Below are 13076 nucleotides of genomic sequence, written 5' to 3'. Positions count from 1 at the left end.
AGAGAGGGTTGTTGAGCCCTAGAAATGAATGCTCAATGGAAAAAATAGAGAACTTTTGTGAATACCATGGTGAAAATGGTCATCAGATTCAGGACTGTCAAGAATTCAGGCAAATGGTCCAAGAATTAATGAACAAGCAGGAGTTGCAGTTCTATGAAGAAAGAATGAGTGAGAATGAAAGATATATCTGCGCTTCTGAAGAAAATTCAAGGGAAGCTGAAAAGAATTTAAAAAAGCCTGTCCTGGTCATATCGAAGCCAAATTACGAGGCCAGCAGTGGAAGTATAACATCTAGGGTGGTGATCAAAACCCCTGCGCCTTTTGCCTATAAGAGTAACAAGAGTGTTCCCTGGGACTATACATGCCAAATTAATACTCCGGAGAGTAAGGAGGAAGAGGTTGCTGAAGTTGGATTTTTCACCAGGAGTGGAAGATGCTATGCTCCTGGAAAGGCTGATAAAGCAAGAGATGTGGTTATTAAAGATCCTGAGGATAAATTGAATGAGCCTGCTAAGATTGAGGAGGCTCAGGAATTTTTAAAGTTTCTGAAACACAGCGAGTATAATATTGTGGAACAGCTTCATAAGACCCCAGCGCGGATTTCAATGTTATCTCTACTGTTGCATTCGGAAGTACATCGAAATACTCTGATCAAAGTGTTGAATGAAACTTTTGTAGGGAAGGATATACCAGTGGAACGGGTGGACAGGATGGTAAATCATATTAATGCAGATAATTTTATTTATTTTTATGATGACGAAATACCTGAAGAAGGAAAAGGCAGGGGCAAGGCTTTACACATTACGGCTCATTGCAAAGGAGTTATCGTCTCAGGTGTATTAATTGACAACGGGTCGGCCTTGAATGTTATGCCATTCGCCACTCTAAATAGACTTCCTGTGGATGTATCACAAATGAGGGTTTGTAGCAATGCTGTAAGGGCATTTGATGGGACGGAACGCAAGATAATGGGGAAGATGATTATCCCTCTCAGAATTGGCCCTACAACATTTGAAATAGATTTTGTTGTCATGGATATTCATCCGAGTTATAGTTGCTTGCTAGGGAGACCCTGGATTCACATGGCTGGGGCAGTTCCTTCATCCCTTCACCAAAAGCTCCGATTCATTGTTGATGGGACTCTGGTGACCATCAAAGCGGAAGAAGACATCATTGCCTCTATCACTACAGATGCACCATATGTAGGGGTAGATGAAAATGCACTAGAGTCCTCCTTCCAGTCCTTGGAATTTGTTAATGCTACTTTTATTTCTGAAGGCAAAAGAATTCCCATTCCTCATCTTTCAAAAATACAAAGATGCAATTAAAGGAGACCTTAGCTAGAGGAGCAAGGTAGGGAAAGGCTTGGGAAAGAAACTGCAAGGAATCACTGAAGGTCGGCTCCTAGTTCCTAAAAAATTATTTTGGTCTCGGATACAAACCAACGTACCATGATAAAGTCAAGGATGCACAAAAGCTTAAGGAAAGGAGGAAGGCAAGAGTAAAGGGAGAAGATCTTGTTTGGGGACCCATGGTCATTCCACCACTCTCCAAATCTTTTGTGTCTGGAGGATTTGTGATTGAAACGCTGAAACAGTTAGGGGATATTGAAGATACAGAGTTTGTTGAAGATTTATTGGGAAGCCTGAGCATCAACGTTATCACAGAAGAGTCTACTGGAGAGTGTTCATTGGCATCAATCCGTCCGTGTCCTCCTGGCTATGTTTTGAACAATTACACTGTTGAAGAACTCCCTGTGTTCTATAAGCACTTTTCAAAGTAATGCATAATAACAAATCTGTCTCCTTTTGACCCAAATATAATAGGGCTTTTGTAAAAGGACAAATTGTTATTTGTCATTGCTTTAATGAAACAGTGTTCTTCTTTCATTCTAATCTTAGCAAGTATTTTATTCATCTCTTGAGTATTCTTTATTCTTTATTATTCTCTTAATAAATATTAGATAAAATTTTTGTCCACAGCCAAATATACTCCTTTTGATTCGCAGGTCTTCAGATATCAACTGTTCGAGTAATGATACTTTTGAACCACAAATTGATTTTGAAAATGACATGTGTCTCGAAGAATCTGAGGGTTATAAAGATGAAGAGGAATGTGAGTTAAACTCTGAGCTTGTTAGAATGATGGAGCAAGAAGATAGACAAATATTGCCCCATAAAGAGACAACTGAAACAATAAATTTGGGAACAGAAGAGGATATAAAGGAAGTTAAAATTGGCACTTCACTCTCACCAAAAATAAGAGATGGTCTTATAAGCCTTCTTCGGGAATATAGGGATGTGTTTGCTTGGTCTTATCAAGATATGCCGGGGTTGGAGACTGACATTGTGATGCACAAGCTACCAATAACCGGAATGCAAGCCTGTTCAGCAAAACTTAGAAGAATGAGACCAGATATGCTATTAAAATCAAGGAAGAAGTGAAAAACAATTCGATGCTGGATTTTTACAAGTGGCCAAGTACCCTGAATGGGTAGCAAACATAGTGCCAGTTCCAAAGAAAGATGGCAAAGTTCGGATGTGTGTTGACTACCGGATCTCAATCGAGCGAGCCCCAAAGATAATTTTCCACTCCCACATATCGATACTTTGGTTGACAATACGGCTGGTCATGCTCTTTTCTCTTTCATGGATGGTTTCTCAGGTTACAATCAAATTAAGATGGACCCAGAAGACATGGAAAAGACAACTTTTGTGACAATGTGGGGTACGTTTTGCTACAAGGTGATGCCCTTTGGACTTAAGAACGCCGGGGCAACATATCAAAGAGCCATGGTTACGTTGTTCCACGATATGATGCACAGAGATATAGAAGTGTATGTGGATGATATGATTGCCAAATCACAAACTGGAGAAAACATGTAAAAGTCTTAAGGAAACTATTTTTAAGATTAAAGAAATACCAGCTCAAGCTTAACCCGGCCAAGTGCACATTTGGAGCTACTTCAGGGAAGTTATTGGGATTTGTAGTCAGTGAGAATGGGATAGAAATAGATCCTGATAAAGTCAAAGCAATTTTGGAATTACCTCCCCCTAGGACGCAAAAGGAAGTACGAGGTTTTCTGGGAAGGTTAAATTATATTGCCAGATTCATCTCTCAGTTGACCGAGAAATGTGATCCAATATTCCGATTACTGAGAAAGCAAAACCCAGGAGAATGGGATGATAGTTGCCAAGAATGCTTCGATAGAATTAAGAGTTACTTAATTAATGCTCCTGTCTTGATGCCACCAATCCCAAACAAACCATTGATTTTATATTTGACTGTCTTTGAGAAGTCAATGGGATGTGTGTTGGCCCAACATGACGAAACTGGAAGAAGAGAACGAGCTATTTACTATCTCAGTAAGAAATTCACTGACTGTGAGACTCGATACTCCTCTATCGAAAAGCTGTGTTGTGCTTTAGTATGGACTACTAAGAGGCTGAGACAGTATTTGTTGTATCATACTACCTGGTTGATATCAAGACTGGATCCATTAAAATACCTGATGGAATCAACGGCTCTAACTGGAAGGATGGCGAGATGGCAAATGTTGTTGTCCGAATTTGATATAGTCTACATGAACCAGAAATCAGTTAAAGGGAGTGCTATTGCAGATTTCCTGGCAAGCAGAGCATTAGAAGACTATGAGCCAGTAAAATTTGATTTTCCGAATGAGGACTTAATGAGTATATTTGTTACTGAAGAAGATACTCCGAAAAATGAAGCATGGAAAATGAACTTCGATGGCGCTTCTAATGCTGTGGGACATGGAATTGGGGCAATATTAGTTTCACCTGAGGGAGATCATTATCCTTTTACTAGTAGGCTCGCCTTTGAATGCACTAACAATATGGCAGAGTATGAAGCATGTATCTTGGGTATTCAAGCTGCAATTGAGCGCAAAGTTAAAAGCCTGGAAGTATTCGGCGATTCTTCTCTGGTTATTTATCAGCTTCGCGGGGAATGGATGACTCGAGACTCCAAGTTGATAGAATACAAGAACTTGGTGATGGAGTTGATCAAAGAGTTTGAAGAAATTTCTTTTGCTTACCTTCCTCGCGAAGAAAATCAAATGGCAGATGCCTTGGCTACGTTGGCAGCTATGTTTAAAGCCGATGATCAATCTCGAATGATGCCTATTCGGATGAGTATAAGAGAAATTCCAGCTCATTGTTGCAACGTAGAAGAAGAAGAGGATGATAATCTCCCATGGTATTATGATATTCTCCAGTATGTGAAGTATCGGGCTTACCCAGCGGAGGCAACTGAGAATGATAAACGGACCTTAAGAAGATTAGCAATGGGGTATGTCATTGATGGAGATATATTGTATAAAAAAAGCAAGGATCAGGTGCTTTTGAGATGTGTGGATAGAATCGAGGCCAAGAAAATACTTGAGGAAGTCCATGAAGGAGTTTGTGGAACACATGCTAATGATTCACATGGTTAGAAAAATCATGAGGTTTGGGTACTATTGGTCCACTATGGAAGGAGATTATATCAGATTTGCTCGAAGATGTCATAAATGCCAGATTCATGATAACCAAATACATGTTCCTCCTTCACCACTCCATGTAATGAACGCACCTTGGCCATTTTCAATGTGGGGCATCGATGTCATTGTGGCAATCTCACCGAAGGCCTCAAATGGACATCGTTTTATCTTAGTGGCTATAGACTACTTCACCAAATGGGTTGAAGCTGCCTCTTATGCTAATGTCACAAAAGGAGCAGTGTGCAGATTTCTAAAAAGAGAAATCATTTGTAGATATGGAACACCTGAAAGGATCATCACAGATAATGCATTGAATTTGAACAACGATTTGATGAAGGAAGTTTGCACAAAGTTAAAGATCAAACATCACAATTCGGCTCCTTATCGCCCAAAATGAATGGGGCAGTAGAGGCAGCGAATAAAAACATCAAGAAGATCATCACAAAAGCAACTGAAACATATAGAGACTGGCATGAGAAATTACCTTTTGCGTTGCTTGCTTATCGCACGTCCGTTCGTACATCTACTGGGGCAACACCATTCTCTTTGGTATATGGGATGGAAGCAGTTCTACCTGTTGAGGTGGAAATACCTTCTTTGAGAGTATTGATGGAGTTGAAACTGGACGAGGCTGATTGGGTACAAAGTAGGTTTGATCAATTAAATTTGATTGAGGAGAAAGGCTGAAAGCTATCTGCCATGGCCAAATGTACCAGAAAGGATGATACGAGCATATGACAAGAAAGTCAGACCTCGAGAATTTCGTGAAGGCGATTTGGTACTAAAAAAGATCCTACCTATGCAAAAACTTTCGAGGGAAGTGGATGCCGAACTGGGAAGGTCCCTATGTTGTAAAAAAGGCATTCTCAGGAGGAGCTTTGGTGTTAACAGAAATGGATGGAAGATTTGCCTAATCCCGTGAATTCAGATTCGGTCAAGCGATATTATACTTAAAAAAAAAAAAAAAAGGAAATGAAAAAATGAAAATGAAAAAGAAAAAATAATAAATAAAGGAGGGTTCAAGATGAAAACCCAAATGGGCATCTTGAAACCAAAGGAGGATTCGAGTTGAAAATCCGTAATGGACGTCTCGAATAATCAGAAATTGAAATGGTGGATTCCCCCCGGAAGCCTAACAGTTTAGGGAAAGACTCTCATACTCACACATCTTTTGTACGATCTGAATCTTCGAAACACATGTCAACTTTCAAGAAAGATTTGGAGTGAAGAAGTAAAGGATTCAGCATTTGATATTCACTATATTTGTCCATTGTTTTTTCCTTTGTATATACTTGTTTTCTTGTCCCAAAAGATTGTACTTTCTCATTATCTATCTTCAGTGAAATTTTTGAATTTGATTCAATATCCTCGCATATATTCACCAAATTACTAATCAATAACATCGGTTATTATGTCTTACTCGGAAAAGTGTCAGAGTATGGGGATTTTGAAACAGGTGTTCGCCAGAGAACACATACAAAGGCACGCTCCCATCAATCATTAAACAAATCATTGAGAAAAAAGAGGGTTTAAATTAAAGAAATCAGTTTCAACATAATCATACTTTTCCCAAACAAAGAAGTCCCAATTTAAAGGCATGCAACAAGGAGAGGCCATTCTGAATGAATTTTCTCTGAAAAGTCAATCAATGACCAAAGAATCAAAGAGGCAAGATAAACTCTCTCGGGGTAGATCAGAGGGACAAAGTCAAAGAATATTTAATGAGAGGTCAAGAAAGTAACCAGGCATGGATAAACGCATAAATATCGCATGTTTCGATCAAAGAGTATGAGGGAGTCTCAATGCCAGGAACGAACTGAACATAACCCTTTAAACATGCATTTGGATCATTCTTAGAGCATATTGATAACATGAAATCATAGCATATGACCATTTTTACAGGATCATCAAGACTTATTGAAGCAATGAATCAGTCAACATCAACTGACCAGACTTCCTCATCACGTAGGAGCCGTGTCAACATTAGGATAACCAGTCATCCTCATCACGTAGGAACCGAGTTATCACCCTTCCTAAAGGTGGCCAGAGTTTTTCATCATGTATGAACCGTGTCATCCCCAGACCAGACCTCTTCATCACGTAGCCGTGTCAACCATAGATAACCAGCCGTCCTCATCACGTAGGAACCGTGTTATCACCTTTATGGCCAGATCTCTTCATCACGTAAGAGCCGTGTCAACCTGATAACCAGTCGTCCTCATTACGTAGGAACCGAGTTATCATCCCTAAAGATGACCAGATTTCCTCATCACGTAGGAGCCGTGTCACCCTTAGACGACCAGACCTCTTCATTGCGTACGAGCAGTGTCGTCCCCACCAACAAAATTATCCATTTTTTAAACCAAAAGGAGGAGGACCAGACAAAAAACGTGTTTTCTTGTCGTCTTTGCCCTATTCTTGTTAACACAAGAATATGCAAAGAGGGGCAGCTGTAGACACCCGTTTTTGTCCGGGTTTTTTTTCCGTTATTTTATTATTATTATTATTATTATCTTATTATTTTATTATTATTTATTATTACAATTTTTTTTTGCAGGCTTAGAAGCCCAATTCAGATTACAGAGGCCCAATAACCCGGAGCCCAATAACCCGAAGCCCAATTGGCCCAATCCCGGAGCCCAACAACCCGAAGCCCAATTGGCCCAATCCTGGAGCCCAACAACCCATCAGATTAGGGTTTCAAACCCTAAATCAGATTAGGGTTTCAACCCCTAAAACAAATTAGGGTTCCAAACCCTAAATCAGATTAGGGTTTCAAACCCTAAAACAAATTAGGGTTTCAAACCCTAATCCCCTACTCAGCCGCCACAGCCGTTTGGCCTTCAATTTCCCAGCCGTTCAAGCTGGCTGCTTCCCTCACCGCGCTGTCATCGGAGCCGTGAGGAATCCATCCATCAAACAGTGACCGTTCCTGTAAAACAGTAACCAATCAAAGAACAGTGGCCTAAACTTACCCCAAATCTAAAAAACCCATTAAAATAACACCCGAAAATCCCGAAAAATCTGGATTTTATTCACCCAAATCAGAGAAATCAAATCCTATCTACCTAGATATCATCATCATCTCAATGGAAATCCAGATGCAAGCAAGGATAAAAGAAAAAAGAAGAGAATCCGAAGAAAAGGAGGGAAAAAGAAAAGAAAAAATAAAACCAAGCAAAGAGAGAAAAGAAAAAGGTCTTACCTTCCGAGTTATCACCGTCGTGAGCTTCACTGGACCAAACCCCTTTTTTTTCAAAGGTAAGGATTTAGTTGTTTAAGTTTGGTTGTGGGAAAAGGGGCTCTGTTTCTATGTTGGGTTTTTTAGGAAAGTAGAGAGAAAGAAAGAGAGGAGGGCTTTTATGGCGTTTAACCCGTGGCCTCGTTCGCGGTGGCCGGGGCTTTGGTTTGCCACATACGGCGGCGTGAGGGTTGTAGTAGAGAAACTCTCTCTGTTTGTGGTATTTTGCTGAGAGAAGAGCAAATGAAAGGGTTAAAGGGGTGTCTATGTGTTTCATTTAGGGTTAATATCAGAATAGGTCACCGTAATTCTGTGATCTCTCACGCGTTTTTTTCATTTTCGGGTAAACTACATTTTAAATCCCTTTAGCTTTGTAATGGTTGTAATATGATCCTTAATGAAATTTCATCTTTCTATTTTGAGCTCTTTATTTATTCCTTGTTCCGTTTAATCCTATATGATTAATATTATATTTTCTAAGTGTTTAGATTTTTGGTTGCTTGTTTCGTATAATATTCTTTTTAGTCCTTATTTGCATGTGTTGTGATTTTAGCTGATGTTCGAATTTGGCCCTCAGATTTATGCATCTTCTGTTTAGTCACTGTTTTGGCATTTGGTTTAAATATTTTGTTGATCCTTCATGTTTTTTTGTGTATTTCAGTTTAGTTCTTTAACTTACGTTTCTTCGATTTGCCCTTTAATTTTCTTATTTGTATTTGGTCCTTAAATTTCTTTTTTTTGTCGTTAAAGCTTGTTACTCATAGCCCTGAAGCTTATCATTTGTCTGAAATTATCATATGTATTTGGTTTGTATTTTGGTTTGTAATGTTAACTTAGTTTTATTTTAGTTATTTATGTATGAATGTATTTTACATATTTTATGGTTATTTGTATTATATTTAATTCATTTAATGTAATGTTTATATTTCCAATTGCATTTTATTTTCATTATATTTGATGTTATTTTCAAGAAAACATATTTATAGAACGGGCGTGGAAAGTATCACTTGATCGAAGTGGTACAATCCGATACGACGTTCAAACAGAATATAAAAAATGTAAATTCTTCCTTTTACAAGCTTATAGAAATTATTTTTATTGTTATTTTATTTTTGTTAATTTATTTGATGTTCATATGGTTTAATATTTAAATTTTAATCTTTATTATTATTTCTTCATTGAATCTTAATATGAGTGATGTATGTTTTGGAAAAGTATAATATGATGCATTTTATGTCAATTTTCATCATTATTTTTTAATTTAAAGAGAAAATATTCTTTACAAGTAAGAAATAGACGAGGTAGCTTTCCCGGCGGAGGATTGTAAATCTCGAGATTTCTTATCGAGAAAGGATTTTTTTTTTTTATTTTAACTAATATTCAATAAATAGATCATAATTTATTTATTATTCTATTTTCATAATTTTTATTGTATTAATGGATGTTATGTTAATATTAACGATACATAAACTAAGCATATTTTATTTTCTACTCATGACGATATTATTTAGTGGTAATTCAAAGATAGGATATACTTTATAGATAAGAAATAGATGAGATAGCTTTCCCGTTGGAGGATTGCAAATCTTGAGATTTCTTACCAAGTGAAGTATTTCTATTATTTTAACAAATATTCAATAAATAGATCATATTTTTACTTCATATTCAAATTGTAATTTCCACCATTTACGACGATGTGTAAGCTACACAGTACCAATTTTGGGCGTTGTGGGGTGTTTACCCTTCCCCACACGTAACCGACTCCCGAACCTGTTTTAAATGAATCTTTGGTAACGTAGACCAAATTTTTGTCTTATAAAATTATTTTTCTTAAAATTGTTTTTAAAAGACGTTTTTAGGTATTTGACCTACCTAACCCAAAGGTCGATGGCGACTCTTTTCAATTTTATTCAAATCTATTCAAAATCACCAAATTTTCCAAATTAAAGTCATAATTGTTTTTTAAAAATAATAAAAAATAGTTAAAAAAAATGGTTATGACATATATATATATGAGCTATGACCAAGCAGGAAGATTCATTCGTTCCCTGCAATATAAAGGCCAGAGATTTACCAAACTCTGTTGAAATGTAAAGAAATGTGCTAAAAGAGCTTAACATATTGCATACTCTGTGTGGATAATGATGCTAAAAGAACAACCTTTTTTTTTATGTGTTTAAAGAAAATTTAGAATTTATTCTGAATTGAATTATAAACTTGTTGAATATTGTTTTTCCCCTTTCATTCTTCTCTAAGAAAATAATACAATTATTGTGATATAGGACTAAATTTGTGTTAATAAAAAAAAGGGACTAAATTTGTGAACATGTTTCTTAATGTTTAATTATTTAAATTGTTTTTGATTATTTTAGAATTCATATTTAGGATTTGAGATTGTTTCTCTAATAATATTATTATCTACAAGATTCAAATATAAATTCTATAGACAATATTTAGTTTTAAGTGATAATTAATGAAATTCTCAGACTCAATATCTTGATCATGACAATGATAAATATCGACTTTGAGAAATGATGGTATGATTAATTAGGTTAATTGATTTGTTGTATACCAACTTTTAAGATCAATCACATTAATCAATTAGGTTTAGATTAATAGGCTTTCTTTTTACTTGACTGTTATCTATTGGATTGTCATAAATTTTGGTGTTGAACTATGACTCATCACATTAAAATTGGTCTTAATGAACAAACAATCCCTTCTTTGAATCCGCCAAAGATAAAAGTTTTGGTTAGAACTCCATATAGAAGCCACAATTTTTTCTAAACCTTTGGCTAATTTAGTTGGATTACTTGTGAAACATTCTTCTAATATTAGAAGATTTTAGTTAAATTTTTGTAGCAAATAGTAAGTGAGAATTTCATTCAAGGACTCAATATTTGCTATAAATTCTCAGCCTAAACACTCTTCAATTCACCCAACCTCCCTTGGCTCCTATTAATTTCTCTTATTAATAATGTTTAATTACCTTAGTTATTTTAGTGAGGATGACGGCTACCATTACAGTCACTCAAGCCAAAGGGGACAAGGTGCAGCTTGATGCTAATAAATTGGTATCAAATCAAGAATTTGCGGTGCCTAAAAACAATGTTTTCGGATACTCATTCAGGTAAATGTTAGAAGATAACAATATGTATAATGATCGCTCAATAAGATAAACACCAAAATTTAAATTAAAAAACTCGTAAGAAAAAAACCTTAAGTAGAAGAAGAGAATTTTTAGTAATATAAAAGGAAGAAGAATACAAGAGAATTTGATTACGTGAACATTGGTCAAACATTTGTGTGTTGCATGGCAGGAATTACGAAGTAGAAAGTGAAAGGAAATATTCCAAAGTGGAGGAATTCTGCAAAAACATCCATATTAACCAAACATATGATAACGTGAGGAACATCTTTTGATATACATAATCATTGTTGTTGTCTTTACTGATGACTTGAATGACATGTTAATATAACGAAATGTAGGTGTTGAACATGAGGGAAACATACAAGAAGCTTAATAGGGAAGAAATGGGGATATGGGAACCAGACTATCACCATACTTCAATAGCTTCAAAAACTCCATCTCATACTTAGAAACTATCATATCGCCCTGTACCAAATCCTGAAATTGTTATCGTTTCTAAGTTAGGTATCACTATCCAAGGAAACAGTTCTTAAAGTGCTCCTTGAAGAAATCCCAAGTCAGAAAGTCAACAAGAACACTGCTCACTATAGACTCCCACTAGGAGTAGGCATTTCCCTCCAACATCGAAAATACTATCAAATATCTCCTCAAATAATATTATCGAAATCAACTCTAGTAATATAAAACATAAAGTCATGAGTAAAACGGAATAACATATAATATCAAATGTAATAGTATCAAATATCCATACATCAACAGTCAACGAAAAGGTGTCATAAAATCAGTACGAAAAGGCGTCAACCAAAATAAAGACGGTTCTGAAGATGGTAACATTACAACAAAAAGTACGGTACAAACTGTGTCGATCCTCCAAGTGCCTAATCTAGAGTTCTTATCCAAAAGTATCTTAAAGGGAAAAGTTCAGGGGTGAGCTAGGGAGCTTAGTGTGTCCCAATAGTGCAACATAAGAACATATATAGGTTTAAGAAAATAATTTAGTTTCATAATATGAAAATGATAGTAAAGTTTTCAATAAAACATTTAGTTACCCTCTAACTAAACACCATATGATATTACCCAGAACTATATCCACAAGGACTTATCGTAGGCCCATTGGGCATAGGAGGCAACCTAAGGGAGTATGTCCGCTCTTGTGGGTACTATAAAATGAGTGCGGATATATGTGCAAGTATACACAATCAAACAAGTAATACAGTGATAAGTGAGTATCGTCTCCACAGGGATTGGAGGAAGTCGAATAAGTTCTATCAAAACGCTTTACTTTGTCACCTAAGTAAAGTTAGTGATGGTATGTACAAATGATAATACTGTGGAAAAATGAGATGGATGTTGTGGAAATGGAATGGCGGTAGTATGGTAGCAGATGGTTATGTCATGGAAAATTGAATTGTGTTGAGTGCAAACAAATGGAAATGTCAAGACAAAATAAATTGTAAATATACGAGTTAATTAATAGGACTTTGTCTTTCTCACATAACAAGCTGCTATGGGAATGAGTGATAGGAGTCACTCTGGAAAATCTAAGTTTACTTCTCCGAACAATCTTATCTCTATGCCTCTTCTGTCCAACAAAGTATACTAAGGTGCCCTATGCTATCTCTAGTAAGGGACTCGACAAATTGAAGATGCCCTGGCAAAACCTGTTGGCGTAAACCCCTGCAGTGATCCTATTGGTTTAGATAACATGATATGTCTCGACAATACCTTTTTTCCGGCAGCATTAACATCTAACCTATCGCTCATGCACAACTCCTTTTAGTCGAATGAAATCCTAGCCTTATCTCTAAGGTGGATTAGGCCTAGTTACTATCTAGAACCCCTTGCTTATCCTCCCTAGTTTCTCTCGAACACTAAGGATGTGTTACCTAGGTATTCTCTCGAACCCTAAGAATCTCCTAAGGAATAACTACTTTCGTAGCTCCTACAACCTTAAGGCACTAAGCTTCATAAACAAAACATATTATAGCATAGAAAAATAACCATTCATTGAAATAAAACTTAAACATCCAAAATGAACTCCCACCAAATAGGATTAGTTCATGGTGGGGTTCGAAATACACAAGTACAAAGCAAGTTTTATCCGTTCCTTACAACCCAAGTGATAAAATATTAAAGCAAAGAATAAAGGGAATGAGAAAAAGCCTTCGACGTGCACTGCCGGA

Source organism: Hibiscus syriacus, unplaced genomic scaffold (assembly GCF_006381635.1).
Source record: "Hibiscus syriacus cultivar Baekdansim isolate YM2019G1 unplaced genomic scaffold, ASM638163v2 tig00002847_pilon, whole genome shotgun sequence".
Taxonomy (NCBI): domain Eukaryota; kingdom Viridiplantae; phylum Streptophyta; class Magnoliopsida; order Malvales; family Malvaceae; genus Hibiscus; species Hibiscus syriacus.
The sequence above is the reverse complement of the archived record's forward strand: the minus strand, read 5'-3'. Positions refer to the sequence as shown.